Below are 19,716 nucleotides of genomic sequence, written 5' to 3'. Positions count from 1 at the left end.
GCAGGTGCAGATCTTCACCTGGCATCAATCAACTCCAGTGAGGCCAAATTGATTTATACCTGCTGAGGATTTGACAAAGTATTGTCATCAATTCTAGATCTATGCTTATTTTAGAAAAAGAGAGAGTGGTATTTTGATATTTATAATTAATTCTGATCACTGTTACTTAAAGTCTGAGCTACTGTAATGAGTGCATCTCCCACGGAAATTTCTGGGCTATAATCAGTTGTGAGACAAATATTGAACATAAAACAGTTGAAGTAGATGTATGATGTGAAACTTTACCCTTGCAAGTACACAAGGAGTTTGATGCAGAACACAAAAGAAGCAGTAAAAGCATTCCATATGAAGAATAAGTCCTCTATCATTTTATATTCTTCTATGAAAATGAAATCTTTCTTTTTGCCATACTCAACAATGATCCATAGAAGTAGACAGGGTGCCATCTAGTGAAGAAAAGATTTGTTGCATATCTGAACATCCACTTTGTTCCTGCTTTATTCTTAGTATGAATGGAATGATATGGACATTCTGCAAGAGGGAGACTGAGCAATATGTTCAGTCAACTGTGTTTGTAGAGCACACTGAAATAAAAGAAGGTATAAAAATGCAAAATACTGATTTCCTTATTACAAAGGGCCCTGCACATATACTTATGAGCTTGTTATATTTAATCCAATTCCCTGCTTCTTCCCCAGCATCATTTCCCTTCTGCTCTAGATAAAAAAGTCTAATATAGTAACTTGAGACGTACCTAAGTAAAATTCACTATCACTTTTTAATATCCCCAGCTGGATTAGCAGAAAAGCTCATAGTTGACCTTGATGTAGAGAATTCCTTTTCCGTGTTGCTTTTTGGCCACATCTTACTATTCAGAAGCTTCTGAAGGTGAAAGATAAATTCTGGATCTCTTAACCTGCATTACAAAAGTATAAATGCCTTACAGCTGATATGTTGACACCGTGCCTAACACTCAGTGATTGTCTCTTTAAAAAATGCTCTTTGAGGCTACTGTCCTGGTCTACACAGTGTCATCAGTTTTCTTCTTAAAGCTTCTCTTCCTTTTGCATTTGATCAGACCTAAAAGTGAAGTTAATTATGTCCTTTTATTATGTGTTCCATACTGTAGTATCTTGGGAATTGAGTTGCCTGTGCAGTTGTTTTGAATCATAAGCTATTCAAAAGGAATTCTTTGAAAATATGGTTTAAATTGTTATCAAAGGCAAATCTCCTTTAAGTCTAGACATTTTTTGATTTAGAGGAAATAGAATATATACAAATCTGACTTACAAGACAAATCTGCTTTATGATTTTAAATTAAACTGAAACAGGCTGGTTGCTAACAGAGGAGAAATCAGTGGCCATTGATCTGAAGTTCAGGTAAAGCTGGGCCTGAGTTTGCTGACCCCAGCCTGTACTGTGGCATGTCCACTATTAGCTGACACCAAGGACACCTGCTCTGGTGCTTTGTGGGCCTTACATTTGGCCAGTTTTACACAGCCCTCAATCTCTGGTTTTGGTGCCATTTACAGATTGTTACCAAGCAGCACCAGCCTTGTGTGTCGTCTGCTTCTTCAGTCAGCAGGGTTAGCCTGGTTTTTGAAGAACAAAACTAATGTGATTGCATGGCATATTTCCTTCTTGTAACTTTTGAACCTTTTAGCCATTTTCTAACAGGTGTGACAGAAGGTCTTGGGGATCTGAAGTTGTTAAACACTTTGTGTAAAGATGTGAGTGGGTAACAGAAAAAGATTTCCCTCCTCAGGAGATGGCTGCACTGGGAATTCACCTGTTGTTAAGCATTAAAGAGTCATCTTGATGACAGATTATACAAAATAACCATAGGGAAAGATTTGATTAGAAATTTTCCTGTTTAGGCACTGAAGACTTGAGGTAATAGTGATGGATACTATAGGAAATAGCCTTTCTCAATTGATTGCCTACAGAGCAACTCATCTGCTCTGTGATGTCCAGTTGATGATATGCTGGCTGTGGGGAAAAGGGACCATTAGAACATGTCTTATCCTGGAAGAGAACATTTTCCATACATGTCACTTTGAATCAGCTTTGCTGTGATTTGAGTGTAAATGATATTTGATCAAATTTTTACTTAATCCCAAACTGATCCTATGCTTTTCTCCTCCCATGTCAAAATCACTAACCAGGTATGAAGAAAGAATTTTCAAAATCACTCAGCATTTTCCTGGCTCTCCTGGGAGCAAGATCAGGCATAGACAGAGCTGGGCAGTAGACTCCTGTGCAACCCACCTTTTCTGCTGGATATATACTGCATGTTTTATGTTTGCTTTGTTTATGCTGAGATGGGATATAGGAAAAAAAGGCCTTTTCTGCTGTTTAAACAAATAATGTATATTTGTGATTGGAGTCTGCAGATAAGTGCCTTCACAGAAATCCATTTTTAATAGTGAGCAGACAGGGAAAAATCGTTTGTCATAAGATTACAGGAGGAATATTTAAACCTGTTATGAAATCTTTTAAGATCTTAAGAAGTATGATAACAATTATGCAGACTAGATTTATTGTTAGGTATGTAATGAAATGAAAAGAAATCAAGGAAAAACACAGTGGAAATCAATATTAACTAAGGAATTATGATTATGTATGAAACTAGTCTTGAAAATAAGAAAGTAATATTTAATGTAAAAAGGATTAAATGAGAGCAATCATGGAGCATAATTTACTGGGCTGTTCCTTACATTTGTGGCTTTTGGTGAGCCTATTTTATCATCAGTTGTCCTGAACTGTTTTTTAAAAAGGTTTCTTCAAACTACGCACTGTTTTTTGGCTTATTCTTATGGGTTGCTTTGCATGATCTCAATCCCTGCTTCATTGTCAATCTAATAGAGGATGGTTCACTTGCTGTGACACTGTAGGGTTTACTGTACTGGGAACAGCATTGCAGTGGACAACCTGACTTGGTAGATGTTTTGCTTAGCCGAGGTCAAATTTTGCATTCCTTGAACAGAGACAAGTGGATGAATTTGCTGAGTGTCTCGGGTGTCTTAGGGTGCCTCAAAGGGCACTTGGTACCTCTGTGAGAGGCAGCTGAATTGAGCCCATCGTGATAATCAGTTCAGCTTTCTGGTTTTGCCAGAACCCTTGGCTCAGGTGTGCTGGTTGGGAATTGTCTCCTCTAGTTTTTAACATCAGTACTGTAGATACCTGCATCAGAGCTAGTCACACTGTCTCTCTAGTCTGTGGGGAGAAATAAGTGCATTCAGGATATGATTCATCTGTCTTATTTTAGATGTCTAAATTGGGATGGGAATGTTCCTTGTTCTGACTCCTCATTTCTTTCATTTGCCCTGAGGTGAGACCAAGGTGACAAGCTAAAATGCAGACATTTCTGACTGATCAGATGAATCCCACCCATCAAATCTCAGAAGCTTCCACCACAAAATCCCCATTATCTGGAACTACCACTCAGATGTTTCTCTTGCTGACCAGCTGTGCTTGTCATGTAAGGTTATGAAGAGAGGCTGTATGAGGCTGTGAAGGAGGTGTGACCTCCACTGGAAGAGCATGACCTGCGACAGGTGACTTTTTGTCACATGGTGGATCTAGATGCCCCTTCTATCATGCAGCCCAGTGTGGTACAGACTCATGAGTCACACACAGGAAAAAAAAAATCAATGCTCTGCCTGCAGAAAATAACACTCTTCCTTTCTCAAACTGGCAGTTATGATCACTATGTGAGAGGTAAGCTGGATTTCTTCTTATTTCTCTTCCTTGAGAAGAGGGAGAGGGGGAGAGAATAATGGTTGCCTGGCATTGTTTCTTCATTCTCTGCAAACTGTGATGTTTGCCTTTCCTTGTCTGTGCTGCAAAGCAATAAATAGCACCTCCAGGAGAGACTAGGAAGAAGAAACCACAAACACAGACATAGCAGACACCATTTCAGTGACTTCCATGCACAGGGTGTCTCCCTTGACTAGTTTCAGCAGCAAAAGCTCGACAGAGAAAAACTGTGTGTGTGCTCCATAACCCCGATGGGAACATACCATATTAAATGTGTTAAAAAGGTTACTGACTTCCTGCTTATAAATGTAAAATCAAACAGTTGTTCCCAGTCTGGGAAACAGCACTTGAATCTCCTACATCATACTCTGTGTGCGGTATCTCTACCCGTTTATGCATTGGGGTAAAATGCCATTGTGGACGAGTGTGGAGACATCGTCTGGTCCTGGCACAATAGTCAGTGCTAATCAGCAGAGAGAGGGGTCAGACCTGCAAATCCAGCAGCATTGCTGGGGAGCACAACTGTGTTTTAACTACCAAGAGGACAAATGCCTGGAGGTGCATCATGAAAATGCTCTACTGAGGTGCTGGTACTATATAGACATTTTTAATTTGATGGAAGAAGATTTTGTCTGCTATGATGAAATAGTAAAGGCTGAAAGATTCACTCTCTCAAGGTTAATTGCAATCAGATCTTTGATGCAATTAATTTTAACAGGGTAAGAGAATCACAGGTCAGAAGAGAGAAAGGGCAGGTTAAAGAATATTTAGATGAGTTAGAAGTGTTCTAGTCAGCAGGGTCAGGTGAAATTTGGTTGAAAGTTGCCAAAGCAATTGCTGAACTATTACTGGTTGTCTTCAGAAGCTTATGGAGGATCAAGAGGTCTCAGAGCATTTGAGAAGCTTTCACATAGTACCTGTATTTAAAGAAAAAGAAATATAAAGTAGCTCATCAGGCAGATTAACTGGGATACCAGAGCAAATGGTTAAACAAATAAGGGAAGGCACTGAGTAGATAAAAAAGTGTGGAATTGTCAAGAACAAATCACATCAAAACTACCTTTATGGTTTTGACTTCTTTGCTGATCAATAGAATGTAGAAAAACAGTAATATGTTGTATTTCTTAATGCTCACATGCCAAATGGGGAATAACTGATTAATTGCTATGAAGTGAGTGCAGTGCTTAAAAAAACCACTGTCAAAGAAACCTTATCAGTGCTATGGGGTAAAATGTGAGGGCATTTTAAGTTAGAATTCTGCGAGGTTTACCCTGAACACAATTCTACTCAGTATTTATATTGCTGTTTTGAATGACATAATGAAAAAGTAAGGAGGATTTCAAGAACTGTGGGAGACAGGATCATTTTTAGATTGATTTTTGCTCTATGGAAAAATGCCATATCAACCAATGAAATATAGTAACAGAAAGGGAAAAGTATTGTACCTAAGAAAAAGTGACTAAAAATGACTAAATGCTGCAGAAAGACAGAAAAGATTGAGAGGTTTTCAGAGTTAATGTCAGTGTTAAACTGCAAAAGATTCGAAGACTTGTTGGCTTATCAAGACTTTTCAGTCTGAGATATACTCAAAGGTGTGCAAGGGAGTTAATTTCTTTTCCCTTGTGTAGGTGGGGTCTCAGTTAGAATATTGGGCTCACTTCTGAGCAGTGGATATAGACAAAGTGTTGAGAATCCTAACGTGGAGCAGTAAAAGTGATCAACAGCTGGAAAATATGACCTACGAAATAAGCTCCATTTAATCTAGAAAAGCCTTAAGTAAGGAAGTGTATGATCATTTCCAATGCCCACTCAGGATGGGTCACGAAAAATAAGCTAAATGTAGCCAATAGGATTTGATTTGGATACCAGGAAAAATCTAACAAAAGGGACAGTTAAGCTCTAAAACAGGCTTTATAGTGAAGCGGTGCTATCTATTATTGTTATTATTATTATTATAATAATCATATTTCCATGTTCTTCACTGGAAATATTTCCATATTAATTACAAAACATTCTTCTTGCCTTGTTTTAAAGGCAACAGAAACTGAATCTGGTTCCTGTGGATGGACTTAACTAGTGATTCCTAATACTGCCACAGCTAAATCTCCCTGCTGCTGCCTTTGCCTCTTCCGTGCCCCACTGCTTCTGACTCCTGTTGCTACTCCCCATTCTGCTTCCCAGTCCTGCTTTTTCTTTGTTGCTACTATCCTGTCCTCCCCACACCAGCCCATGCTGCTGCTGTCCTCTGCTCTCCTCTGAGTTGCTGCTTACAGCAGTGGTGGCTGGAAATGCAAAAGACCCCTCAGAGATAGGCGTTACTGGCACATCTTGCCAATAGGAGGCCACTGGGCTCCTTCTCTGATCCCTTCCATGGCCACTGCCATGATGCTGGAGCTTCTTTTCCTGGCAGAGTGTAGTGTGGCAGTGCTTTAAAATGAATGTGAAGCAGAACTGTGCAAATAGGGTTTTGAGCCTTCTCAGCCAGCTGTGTGCTGATCTGGCTGCCTACCTATGCCTGCTCAGCATCAAGAACGCACAATTATGCTGATTTCCAGTAGCTGTAAGGATTTTGTTGATTTTCCTCTCCAAAACCCTTGCAGCTCTCATTTGTAGCTCAAGCTCCTTTGGGCTGGCTCAGCACCAAGGGCAAATCAAGTAATAACAGGGTAAGCTCCTGTGGCTGGTAGTGCAAGTGCTAGTGCTGTGCTGTGCTCCTGGCATGGTGTAGCACAGGCCAGAGGCAGCCAGAAGAATGTGCCCTAAATGAAATCTTGCTGTAAGCATGTTAAGCTAACTTCTGCAATGCTAAGATATAAATAGCCATAAGTGTTTACACTGCAAAAAGAATGACACCCACACACATACAATATCACTCCAAGATAAGGAAACATAAACTGTGAGTGTTTGGCCTTTTAGAATCAAGATTAAGTCCAGTGATTGCTTGCTGCTCAGAGGTATAGCTTTGCTTTGGGATTTCCATAATGTTTTCTCAGCTTTTATCTCACAACAGACAGTCTCTAGCAGATACTAGAGTGAAAACAAGCATAAGGTAATTATTTTTTTAGGGTTTCTAAGCAATATTTTTGAGAGGCTGAATTACTTTTCGTAGAAATATAAGGGTAGTTCCACAAGAATTAATTATTCAACTTCAATATTTGTTTTCTGAAGTAATTTCAAAGAACCCTTGTAAATGTTTCAAGAAGTGTTTCTCAACATTTGCTTCTACTGAGCATGACTACAACTAGTTTTATCTGATAGCTGGACTTGCATGGGAAGAGCCCATGAATAATCAGTTCTTTCCATACCATGTGTGCTTCACACAAATCCACAGGCCTCTACTGTAACTCATCCCTCTTCCTAGTCTATTTAGATGGTGCTCACCTGTTTCAAGGCTGTGAGTATGACCCTACCATTTCTTCTTTCCCTGGCGCTGCCCCACTCCTTTTCCCACACTACAGTATGTCCTGCTCAGGAAGTAAGTGACGTATTGGACCAGCTGTTGGACTCAACCAAAAGAAGAGGCAGAGGTAATACAGGATAAGTTTTTTCTTAGAAGGTTTCAGTGGGCTTCACCGTCTCCACATGGACTGCCCTATACTCATTGCTTTAGTTTATGTTCTCCAGAATGGTGTTCTGACAACTGATGCTCAGGATCCTGGAAGTAAATTATTAAATCTCTGTCTGAAAAAAAGCTCACAGCAATTCCCTGTACCTATTGCTTGGGTCTCTGATGCAGATAATGTCTTACAACAGCACAAAAATATTTTCTAGGATGAACCTGGGCCATCTTAGTGTCTAAGCTATGCAGGACATGGATCGAGGCCCACCAAATGTGCTGTGACCCTAGCCCAGTGCTTCCTATCTGATCAAGGCCTCTGGGAATCAACCTTACTAGTAAAAATAATGATTGTGGTAAGTATATATTTTGATATTGTGCAAATAAATAAAATAAAACCATAACCTTACATCCATGAAGGAAATATAACTTTTAAAAAGTTATATTCTACAGTTCTTTTTCATCTAATACATGCCTTTTACATTTTTCAGTATGTGTATATTGTAAAACATGTAGATAGTAAAGCAGTATCTTGAGTAGACATGTATGTGCTTTTTGAAACTAATACGTAATTCCATTCATATTAGTTGTGAACATGCAAAACTAATGATCTCTAACAGTCTGGTCATCCCAAAGCAGTATTTATCAGTTTTTATCTGATTCCTTATATGCGGGCAACTTAATGTGAAAGAAGATAAAGAAGAAAAGTAAACTTCTGTTTCTAGGTGAAGATCAAAAAGTGTTTCAAAGACTGTAAAAATTAAGGCTCTCAACATCCCTGTGCATTGTGATCTAATTTTACTTGTGGGAGAGACTAAGGCACAAAGAAATCATCAGATTTATGAACCATATCATTTGCAAGCTTGTGATAAATATCAGAATAAAGTCCAGAAATCTTCAGCATAATTTTAATTAAAGCTCTTTCCTAAAATAAGTGGTTCTCAGGAATTTTAGTAGATGTACAGATTGAAATTCTACTAATATAACTCATTGAAATTTATATCGAATCTTTTTAAAGCTTGGAAATGAGGTTCTTGTCTTCTGAGGGTGTGCATGAACAGCCTACAGCAGAGCTAGTAAAAAGGACGTTAATTTTTGTTTGGCAAAACACTCTCCTCAATATACTTCACCATACACTATAGGTCACTAGCATAATCAGTTTGGGGGGTTTTTTGCCTTTGAAGTAAGTGGAATTATATACTATAAGTGGGAAAGATTGCTAATGAAAAGATGAAAAATATCCTGTTGAATTGCTGTGTATTATGAAATCTCATGCTTTTATCCATTTGCATGAAAGAAGAGAGACTTTAGTCTTTAAAATTATTTGTAATTAAATGATTTTTTTATAGTGCATTACTCAATCATTTATAAATCAAAATGGGGAGAAATCGAACTAGCTGGTAGAGAAGGGGCAGGTGGCTCCTGTTAAAGGCAGATGAGTATCTTGGAACTGAACTCTTTGCAAATGTCATGTGAAATAACTGAATTTATTAGATGTAGCAATTGCACATACAGAAGTTGATGACCTTGAGAAAACATGCAGGCAGCTTTGGGACTGCAGGCTAGAAACTACCCTGCCTATCTGTATTCAAAAACCTGTGAAAAGGCTCTGATAGATTTAGCTGCAGCAATTTCAAATGTTACTTCTCCTGCCTGCCCTATTTTTCTGACAGAGGTTGCCAGTACTTAGCAGAAGAGGCAAAATGGGACAGGTTGCTGCACTTTTCCCAGTCCTGGTCACACCTTACACATTGACATAGTTCTCTCTTCACAGTGAATGGGGTTAAAACACTGAAATGGGGTGACTGAAATGAGACACAAATCTGGTTCTCTTACTGCTGGGATAATGATGGCAGTTTCTGTCAGAAAGGAGGGGAAGAGCATGACTAGTAATGTCCTTAGCAGCAGGAGATGAGGCCATTTCACTGCTCTGCTCCTGCAATGATCCCACTACACAAGCTATCTGGCAGGCTGTTTTTGCAATGACAGATGTGCTATGTGCTGCATACCCTTGGCAGTAAGATGCAGAATTGCAGAGGAGGTTGGACTGACCTTTGGAGGTTGCCTGGTCCAAGCTCCTGCTTGAAGCAAGGCTAACTTCACACAAGACTGTGCATGTGCACTGACAGACTATTATTTCATCTGTGAACTGATTTCATGGAGCTTTTCTTTCTCATGTGATCCTCAGGACTAATTCACTTTTCTAGATCAGGAACACAGGGAACAAAAAGATGATTATTTTTTTAAAGTGAAAAGTGCTTGGTCACAAATGAAAGCAGATGTGTAGGTTCTTTTTGTTTGTTTGTTTGATATACAAGTTTTCACAAAGTATTAAATTTCTGATTTCTTTCTTTTTTCTTTATAAATATGTTTTACTTCAGGTAAGATTTTTGCATCATCAGAAGAGCTATTAAAGGTATAGTAGGGTGATGCTCAAACTAGAGAGTTTGCATGTTATAAAAACCAAATAAATCCAGTAGGGCAGGGGAGACTAGAAATAATCATGATGTACATAAACAAATAGGTAGCCTGTGTGTCTAATTTCATGTTGGTGTTAAACAGAAATTGTCAACTCTACAATAACTATGAGGATTTTTTACTCATGTTCTTTTACCTCTTATATTTCTTACTCTTGGATCTCGGCTTGCTGAGTGAGCTGGGCTGAACCTTGCATATTCTCTATAAAAAGAGGTAAGATGAGCTGTCTACTTCTCCTGAAGATTATGTGTGGTCCTGGAGCTCCACTAACAATTCTTCTTGTCATCCAATATGCCAAGAAGCAAAAGTTTGCCAAAGAAAATCCAATAGTTATGTACATAAAGGATGAATTACTAGAGAGTGGATCAACCAGATACAAAAATTATCACTAATGTGACAGTCAAGATTTTGAAATGGTAGATGTAATGAAAATTTATGAGCATTTAGCTTCCATTCCTTCACTGCTCACTTCAACTGTCAAATGAAGCAGAATGTGGTGACCAAACTTCGGTAGAGGATATGCTAATTATTTAAACAATATTTGTGTTCTTGCTCCTACATCCCCTTTTGGTTTTGATAGTGACAATATTTCAGTGCCATTCTGATGCTTTGGACAAGAAAACCAGGTGAGTATATTTTTGAGTGTTGCAAAAAACTGGGTTTTTTTTGTTTAAAAACCAAATACAACACTAGGAAAAAAAATTTCAGAAGCATGACAATTAGTATGAGGCATAATTTAAAGGAGAAAAGAGGTAAAATTAAGATGCATTTTTTAATTCTTTTGTCCATCTTGTAAAAGAGCATCTGTGAAGCAATGTTGCCAGGAAGATGAAGAGCTGAGAAAGAAAGCTACTGGGAATGTCCAGAGAGCTGAGTTATTAAGGAACTGGTTATCCATGTAGCTCAGAGATCTTGGGAAGCTGCTGAGGTAGGATGTTTTGGTGTTGCCTGTGGCATATGGAGCCAGCTGGCTACAGTAGCTCTAGAGAGTTCATCTTTGTTGTGGTACTATCTTGATTTCCAGCTGCCCAGGGAACTGCTAAACCTTACCAGCTCCTTTAAGAGCTTGGATGGTGCTGAGAGCTCTGCCAACCAGACCGTTTAAAAAACCCCCACAGGGCTCAAGAGATTAAGCAGCCAGGGTTGGCTAGATAAAGGACTTTAGCAGCCAAGCTCCCGGGAGGTGGACTGGGGGGGGTGGGTTGCAGAGTGGCCACAAATGACTAGATTTTCCAACCTCAAATGGTTTCAACCATTTTGCAACAGAATTGGCATGTTCCTGAAGAATACTTTGATCTTGTCAAATCCCTTATTTTCTAATGGATGCGGGGAAATTTCTGACAAGCTCCAAACCTTAAAAAAAACCAAGTAAAAATCTTTGCATTTGTGTATTTGTTTTTTAAATAATGAAGCAATAAGATATATAGGCATATTTCTTTTGAGAATGCAGTGCTTCAGCTTTCATAAAACTGTCCTGTTTACCCAGTAGGTAAAATTAATCTGTGCTGGGCTGTGAAGAGCTTCACATATATCTGGGTACTTTTTGTGGTGCCACAAGTCTATTCTGCAATGGTCCTTATAGTGGGGAATTATTAATTTTTTCCTATTTTGCACTGAAATATATTAGTTCTGAAAATTTTCCTAAACTTGACAGTGGTTATAGTGGTTATTTCAAAATAGAGATGCATCCAGACTGAAGTTTTTTAGCTGAATAATTTCATTAGCCAAATTTAGATTTTGGTGTGAATGGTCAAAATGGTCCTTTTAATAAAATGAACTGGGCCAAAAGTCCAGATAAAACCAGCAAAATCTTGAAAGCCTTCCCTTCACAGATCAGGATCCCCATGAAAAAAATTCTCATTTTTTAGTGCTCACTATGAATACCTAAGCCCTGTAATCAACACATATCTACCTTTTAAATTAGTCATACTCTTTTTCTCAAGAATTTTTCAATTAATTTTTTCAATTTAAATTATTCAATTTTCCTTTCATATCTAAAGGTGAAGAAATTTCAACCACTCCTTTTTCCCTGATCTAGTGGCTTTCTGGAAGCCAAATTGGTAAGTGAATGCTATCCCTAGAACCCAAATAAATCTGATATAAATACTTTCACATGGTTTTGATTGCATACAAATTCTTGAAAACAACTTGGGATGTGTTATGGGGTTTTTGATTGCTTTGCAGATGTAGTTTGATTTTTGTTTCACAACCTGCATTTGTAGATAATTTTCAATGTTGCCACACTTCCATGTGCTAAAATATTATTTGTGTTTGAAGTTTAGAGAATGCGCACATCTTTTTATCTTAGTTACAAACAAAAGAATAGTTATATTCTCTATATGTCTTTATTCTTTACTGGGCATGATGAGTCCATTACCTAGCTGTGAGCACCTGGCATTATCTGTTGTTAAGAGGTAAACCTTTCTGTGATGGAAACTGTGTTCCTCTTTTACCAGTTCAAGCAACATGTTTGAAGCAACATAAAAGTCTTATTTTGAAACAAGGTAAAATGCTAGTTTCTGAAAATTTACTAGGTTTCTTAGAGAAAGAGCTGTTGGATCATTACATTGTGTGGTTGAGGACTCAGGTACCAATTTACCTAGGAGAAATTGGGTTTCAGAGCTCATAATTGGCATAATTAATTCCCCAAAACGTGACATTTAGAAAACAATAGTGTTGCAATAGCTACGTCTTATTGAGGACAAAATTGCAGTGGGAATGAGTGAGAGAAGAAACAGCAGCTGATTTCATTGCTTTTTAACACATATTTTATTAAGGGTTTGCCATTAATAAGGGTTTTAAAGAAGATCATATCTTCTGGTTATACGAAGAAAAATCCTTTGTGTAGGATGCAAGGCCAGCGACCATCTGGAGAACCATTTTCCTTAGAGGATTCCTAAGTTGCTTCCATAAGACCAAATGAAATACCACTCTCAGAAGAAGACTGTGGAATTAGTGCAGGGCAAACTTGCCTATCTGCCTCCATCTCTTTTTTTTCTGATCACTGATATGCTATCAGCTTGAACAAAGCCCGTGCCACACAGGTGTCATATTACTGTGGTTTTCCTTCAACACTTCTTTCAACATCTCCCACTGAGATCTTAATTTTGCCTGGCAGATCTACTCTGGCTTCACTGCCAAGGAGTGTTTTCTGCCGGGGAAAGGGAACTTTATTTGTCAGAAAATATAAAAACAAAGAACCAAGGTGCTTTGAAAGAATTAGCTAAGATAATTTTTTTTTTTTGACCAGAAGAGGTAATACATCACAGACCTTCATATGCAATGTTACTATGTAATTTTCTGTTTTGACCACTCAGACAAGATGCAGGGTCACTTCTTTAGTGCTGTGATAACTGTGGAATGCAAGTTCTTTATTGTTTACACTGTTTTGAACCAGCATCTCTTTAAAAATTTGTGCTCACTCATTTTGATGTAAAATGCAACGTAACATAAGGCATTGTGTTTTCCAAACTTGTATTTTAAATAGTGTTAGGTTATGAAGATTATCACCACTGAAGGTATATTGTGAATAATCTATTATATGGAGATGTAAATAAACCCAAAAACATCTTTGAAGAATTAAACATTTTATTAATTTATAAATTAATCCTGAATAATAATTTGTTGTCTAATTTGATTTCTTCAATGTATGTATATGACAACATAAATTGTGACATGAAGCATGACTCCTATAGTTTACTTTTTTAAATACATGAGAAAGTTTATAAAAAATAATAACTTCAGAAATAATAATGTAACCATGTAACTAAAACCAATATAACATTAAAGTAGTGAAATAGCTCTCATTTGTAACATTTTTGCTCAGAATACATTGTGTGACAGCCAAGTGCCAGAATATCTATTTTGTCCAGAAAAATAAGGCAGAAACGAGGTGATATAGAGATAGTAAACAGGAAGTCTGTAAAAAATATGAGACTTGATTCCACATCTCCAGAGCCAGGTTAGCCTTAGGACTTTTATTCCATACCAATAATCAGAGATATCTCTTATCTCATCCTAGAAACAACCTGGTCTTCATAGCTGGTCTTCTGTTCCTTTCTAGTCCACACTACAGTTATTGCCTATGATGCAGTGCGTAATGCTGTCATAAAAAGTTTTTTTTTTATAGTTTATCTGCATTTCCATTTTTTCTGTTTCTATTTAATCAGATACTTCTTCACTGGTTATAAAATAAGCTTAATTTTTTTTGTCTGTTTAAGGGCAAACTTTGTGAGTCACTAGTCCAAACAACTCTTTTTAGATATTGTCTTTCACGTAAGGACTTTGGGTCCTTAGTACCCCTTTCTGTGCCGACTGTCCTATTGGAAAGGAGTAAAACTGTTGAGGAAATCCAGACAAAATAAGAAACTCCTCAAGAGTGACATATTAAACTTGTGATAAAAATCCAGGAAGAGAAAGGCACCTCCACATGAGCCCCAGCTGAACTCTTCGGTTCTTCCCCACCTCTGCAGCTCCAGGAAGCTGGCTGCCCTCCTCAGTGCTCCCCAAGCACCTCAACATCTGTTAGAGAAATAAAACCAACCATGAAACAAAAACATGGAATATGAGAAAGGAATGACTCGTGCAAAGACATAAAAGCCTCATATTTCAGGTAAGTCTTGCTAATTTTGAAAGCTTATTTTCTGTTAATTGGGAAGCAGCCTGTAACATCCACCTCAGAATGTGCTGTTTCTCAGGACATTTGACATATTTAACAATTAACTTCAGGAAGTTTTAGCATTCTCACCACCTTTGTGGATCTGGCCCTGGCAAACCCCATATCCATGCCCCCCCAAAATGACCGACTCCTTGGGTAAGCAGATGGGATGTGTGGATGGGCAGGGGGAGGTAGGATACAATTTTCTGGCTCCCAGGTGTCTCAGCTGAACCCCAAGGGGAGGCCACGGGGCTGTCTGGTCCCCACACTGGGCTTCCAGGGGTGATGAGGGACCATCATAGTGCTTGGTGAGGGAGGTGAGAAAACCTCTGTCCTTGAACATTTAAACCATTTCTGTCAATGGGGCAGCAGGAAAGGGCTGCTCTGTCCCATGGGGTTATAAACTGCCTTAGCATTACCAAGGTTTTTCATTGTGAATTACTGTACATCAACCAAAATATGCTTGAAAGCATAAAAAAGGAGAGGGAAGAGGAGGAGGAGGAGGTATGGAAATACTCTTCTGTACCACCTATTACAGCGGAAAGGCAAATTGCCTACTGGAGAAAACACCTAAGTTTTATTTAGCCAAGTTGCTCCTCTGAGAAACAGTGATGATCAAAGGGTTTTTTTTCTTTCTTTAATGCTGTAATTAATTTGTCACCCTGCAAAGCTTTTCAGAGCTCATCTTAGAACACTCTGCTCTCATATGGAGTGCTGTAACAAAGTTCAGCTGTTTCTGCTCTGAAAAGGCAACATCAATACCGTCAGTAGCAGCAAAATAAAACTGTGATTTTTTACCAGTGAGAGTGACGGTGCTCACAGCAGGCAGTGATTTTGATCAAGAGATTACTGAGCTTTTAGGGTGTTACATTTTTTATCCTGAAATTCTGTGCAAATAATGAATAATCTTCCCAAATGTACAGATGACTCTGTTAGGTCTCTGTTTTGTCAAACAAGTCAAAATCAGTAAGATTTATTCAGTTTTACTGCTGCACTGAGGAACTTCAGAGTACAGCAGAAATAATCAAGAGCTTCATAAGCTCAAGTGGAATAACAGAAACATCCAGTGGCCTTTTCCTCCCCCCCCCTTTTTTTTTGAACAGTGCTAGATTTAATGGACCACTGCAAAACAGAATTCAACAATTTGAATTCAATTCCTGAATGACTGATAAACTGCTTTTGTGCTTTCTGTTGAGTATTTTTTATCATCATTTGTGAGCAATTTTTTTTCTTAGTGGAAGTTGGTGCACATGGTTTCTTAAAAATTCTGAAGGTCTCTTCATACATCAGTATTGCCAATAGCAGCACAGATGTAGATATTTAGAGAAGGAAGGGCTTGGAAGACTTAGCATTGAAAACCAGAGGTTTATGTCTCTGGCTTCTGGGATGTAAAGAATCTTTAACCATGGCCCTCCTTCAGTGTTATAGCTACTTTGACAACCCCATCATCATCATGGCTAGGCTTCGTGAACGAAGATTTGGGAAGGGCTTTACCCACATTTGCTACAAACATGCTGGTGGCTAAAAAGACCAATACGAGATAGACAAGTCCGGTTGCAAAAGGCACAGCAGAAGGACTCCTTGGATGGTATCGGCAAGACACGATTCTTTCTGTGTTGTCTTTTCTCTTCAATGGTGATCCTGCGTGCATTCTCAAAGGAAGCAGCAGAGTTATAGATGATGTGTCTCCAGGCCTCCCGATTGGAGGTCAGAGTAGACTAGCAATGAAGATCAATATGGCCAAGGCTGAGATGTTGTTTCAGGGAGTCCTTGTATCTCCTCTTCGGGGCTCCTCTCTTGCAGCAGCCAGTGGCAAGTTCACCATAAAGCATGACCTTAGGGAGGCAGTAGTCCTCCATCCTGGAGATGTGTCCTGCCCAACGCAGCTGTGTTCTCAGCAACATGGCCTCAATACTCGTAACTGCTGATTGTTCTAGAACAGATGTATTAGTCACATAATCTGACCAGTGGATGTTTAGGATTGTACGGAGGCAGCGTTGATGGAAGTGTTCTAGGAGTCGCAGGTGGTGGCAGTAAATGACCCATGATTCGGACCCATATAAAAGAGTAGACAGCACTATGGCTCTGTAAACACTGATCTTTGTACTTTTCTTCAGGTATTTATTTCATCAAATGCTGCAGAGCTACTTCTGTGTGGGCAATGAGGGCATCGTTGTCAGCATAAAGCAGCTCCTGGACAAGATGATTTAAGATCTTAGTATGGGCCTTCAGTCGCCTTAGGTTGAGTAGGCTTCCATCAGTACAATATCAAATGTAGATACCATTTTCATCATCGAGGTCTGTCGTGGCCCTTTGGAGCATCATGCTGAAAAAGATTGTGAATAGGGTTGGTGCACGAATGCAACCTTGTTTCACACCATTGGATATCAGAAAGGGCTCAGGAAGTGCATTGCCATATCTGACTTGGCTGTGCTGATCCTCATAAACTGAGATGATAATTGTAAGGAATTTGGGGGGACAACCTAAGCGTTCCAAGATCTGCCACAGACCTTTCCTGCTCACAGTATCGAAAGCCTTGGTGAGGTCGACAAAGGTTACATAGAGACCTTTATTCTGTTCCCTACACTTCTCTTGCAGTTGTCTGAGAACAAATACCACGTCTGTGGTGCTCCTGTTGCCTCTGAAACCACATTGGCTTTCAGGAAGAAGTTCTTCTGTTATAGCGGGTATTAGTCTGTTCAAATGTATTCTTGCCAGGATCTTGCCAGCAATGGAGAGCAGAGTAACACCCCAGTAGTTTGAGCAGTCTTATTTATCTCCCTTCTTCTTGTACAAAGTGATGATGAAGGTCTGATGGTAGTTCGCCTAGTTCCCAACAGCGCACCACAAACTTGTAAAATTTAGCATGGAGTGCTTGGCCCCCATGCTTCCAGACTTCAGGTGGAATTCCATTAACCCCATCTGCCTTGCCAATTTTCACCTGCTGTATGGCCTTAAGAGTTTCTCCCATAGTAGGGGCAATATCCAATTCAGTCGAGCAGAAAAATTCAATTATGCGCAGATACGGGTGATTACAGAAGGTTCTATGAGGCCTTGAAAACAGCGTACAGGCCTACATACCAGGTCCAAAGCCCTCTACTCAGCGCAGATGGTCAAACGCTTCTCACAGATAAAATCTCCATTCTGAATGGATGGCCTGAACACTTTCAGACTCTTTTCAGTACCAACCGTGTAGTTCAGGACTCAGCAATTCAGTCCATCACACAACAACTGCTGACAACCCCATATATTCACAGAATCACACAATGGGTCAGGTTGGAAGGGACCACAGCGGGTCATCTGGTCCAACCCTCTTGCTGAAGCAGGGCCATCCTAGAGCACATTGCACAGAATTGTGTCCAGATGGTTCTTGAATATCTCCAGTGAGGGAGAGTCCACAACCCCTCTGGCCAATCTCTTCCAGGGCTCTGTCACACGCACAGTAAAAAAGTTCTTCCTCATATTCATGTGGAACTTCCTGTGCATCATTTTCTGTCCATTACCTCTTGCCCTATTGCTTGGTACCACTGAGAAGAACCTGGCTTCATCCTATTGACACCCTCCCTTCAGATATTTACAGACATTGATGAGGTCTCCTCTCAGTTGCTGTTCTCAAGGCTGAACAGGCCTAGCTCCTTCAGCCTTTCCACGTAAGAGAGATGCTCCAGTCCCTTAATCATCTTTGTTGCCTTCTGCTGGACCTGCTCCAGGACCTTCATGTCTTTCTTGTACTGAGGAACCAGAACTAGACACCAATTCCACATGCAGCCTCACCAGGGCTCAATTAGCAACAAAGACAATTTCTTTTTCTCTGTCTCCTCATGCTGTCTCCTCACGCTGGATCTCATTTTTGTGCTTATTTTTGCTGGGACATATTTCGTGAGTTGTTCTAGTTTTTGGTATTTCCTGTCAATCTGAAAGTTGCAAAATTTTAACCTGCAGTTAAGTTGCTTTGAGTAATAAATCACTTTCCTGTGAAATTAAGGAATTTTTTTTTCATAGACAAGAATAGCTAGTTGGCAGATGACAACTTGAACAAAATTAGTCTAACTAGTTTGATATCCAACACAAGCAATTGCTTGCCTGTGCTATGGCACTGAAGATTGCACAGAAATTTTGGTCAAATTTCATTGAAAAAGAAGATTGCAGAAATAAAGTCTGGTATGTACATAATGGAGGCTATCTACTGTTATATATCTGTTACATATTGTATATATATACTGTTATATATATATATATCTCCATGGATCAGCCTCTTTAGACAGCCAAAACCATTTCAAAAATCAGATTTTAATGGGCCACTTACAGAAATCTGTTCTGGAACTGAGTAAATCCAGCCATGAAACTCTCACTCTGTATACTTACATATATACATAAGTGCAACATATCGGAGTAGGCCTCATAAAAATAACTGTAGACCAGAACTTAAACCACAGTGATTTAGTTCAACTATGTTAGTCATTTGGCTGTGATGTTGGAGATGGATGGTGCCATCACTGGCTACAGTTGTGAGAAGATATATAGCAGTCTTCAGGGAGAATTTTGAATTCAGGACTGAGAGATGACAGAGGGCATTCTCTCTCCTTGTCTTAGTAAATTATTTTGTGCAACAGTATTTCATACAATTATATGTAGCTAGTATCTTTTTCTGGCTATCTGCAGGCAATTTCTGGCAGAGTGGGATTTCTGAGCAGCCCTGTGGAAGTGGCTTAAAGCCTACAAATATGTGGAGCCCTGTGCCTGATGGATTTCAGACTTTGTGGTGGTGACAATATGTTACATTTAGTTTCCAGTTCTGGTAAGTTGAAGGGATGTTACCCATGTCCTGTTTTTGTGTCTCGGTCATTAGATAAGGATATCACAGTGAGTCCGAAGTATTTTTTGATTGTCTATTTCAATTGGGTACAAATGAACAAGTTTTATCTGCTATGTCTTTTTTTCATCTACAGTTAAAATTGAAACAGAAAATAAAAAGCCTGAGGGAAAAAAGAAAGAAATGATGGTAAGTGGTTAATTACGAATACTGCCAGTTTAAATTACTATGAATACCCATTCATTGCTTTATGCATGTTGTGGCAGGAGAGCCTACCCCCAATGAGACCTAAAATCCAACACAATGCAAGCTATCAACTGCTGGCACCAGGGTACTGTCTTGGTGTTTAAGTATGCTAAAACCATCCTGGTTCGCCAGACTTTGAATACCCATCCTGCTCTTGAAATAGGATTTGACAGATAAGCTCGTCTGCTGGCTTGTAGATCTGTGGCT

The sequence above is a fragment of the Neopelma chrysocephalum genome, unplaced genomic scaffold, assembly GCF_003984885.1.
Source record: "Neopelma chrysocephalum unplaced genomic scaffold, ASM398488v2 Primary Assembly neopelma1_80b, whole genome shotgun sequence".
Classification (NCBI taxonomy): domain Eukaryota; kingdom Metazoa; phylum Chordata; class Aves; order Passeriformes; family Pipridae; genus Neopelma; species Neopelma chrysocephalum.
The sequence above is the reverse complement of the archived record's forward strand: the minus strand, read 5'-3'. Positions refer to the sequence as shown.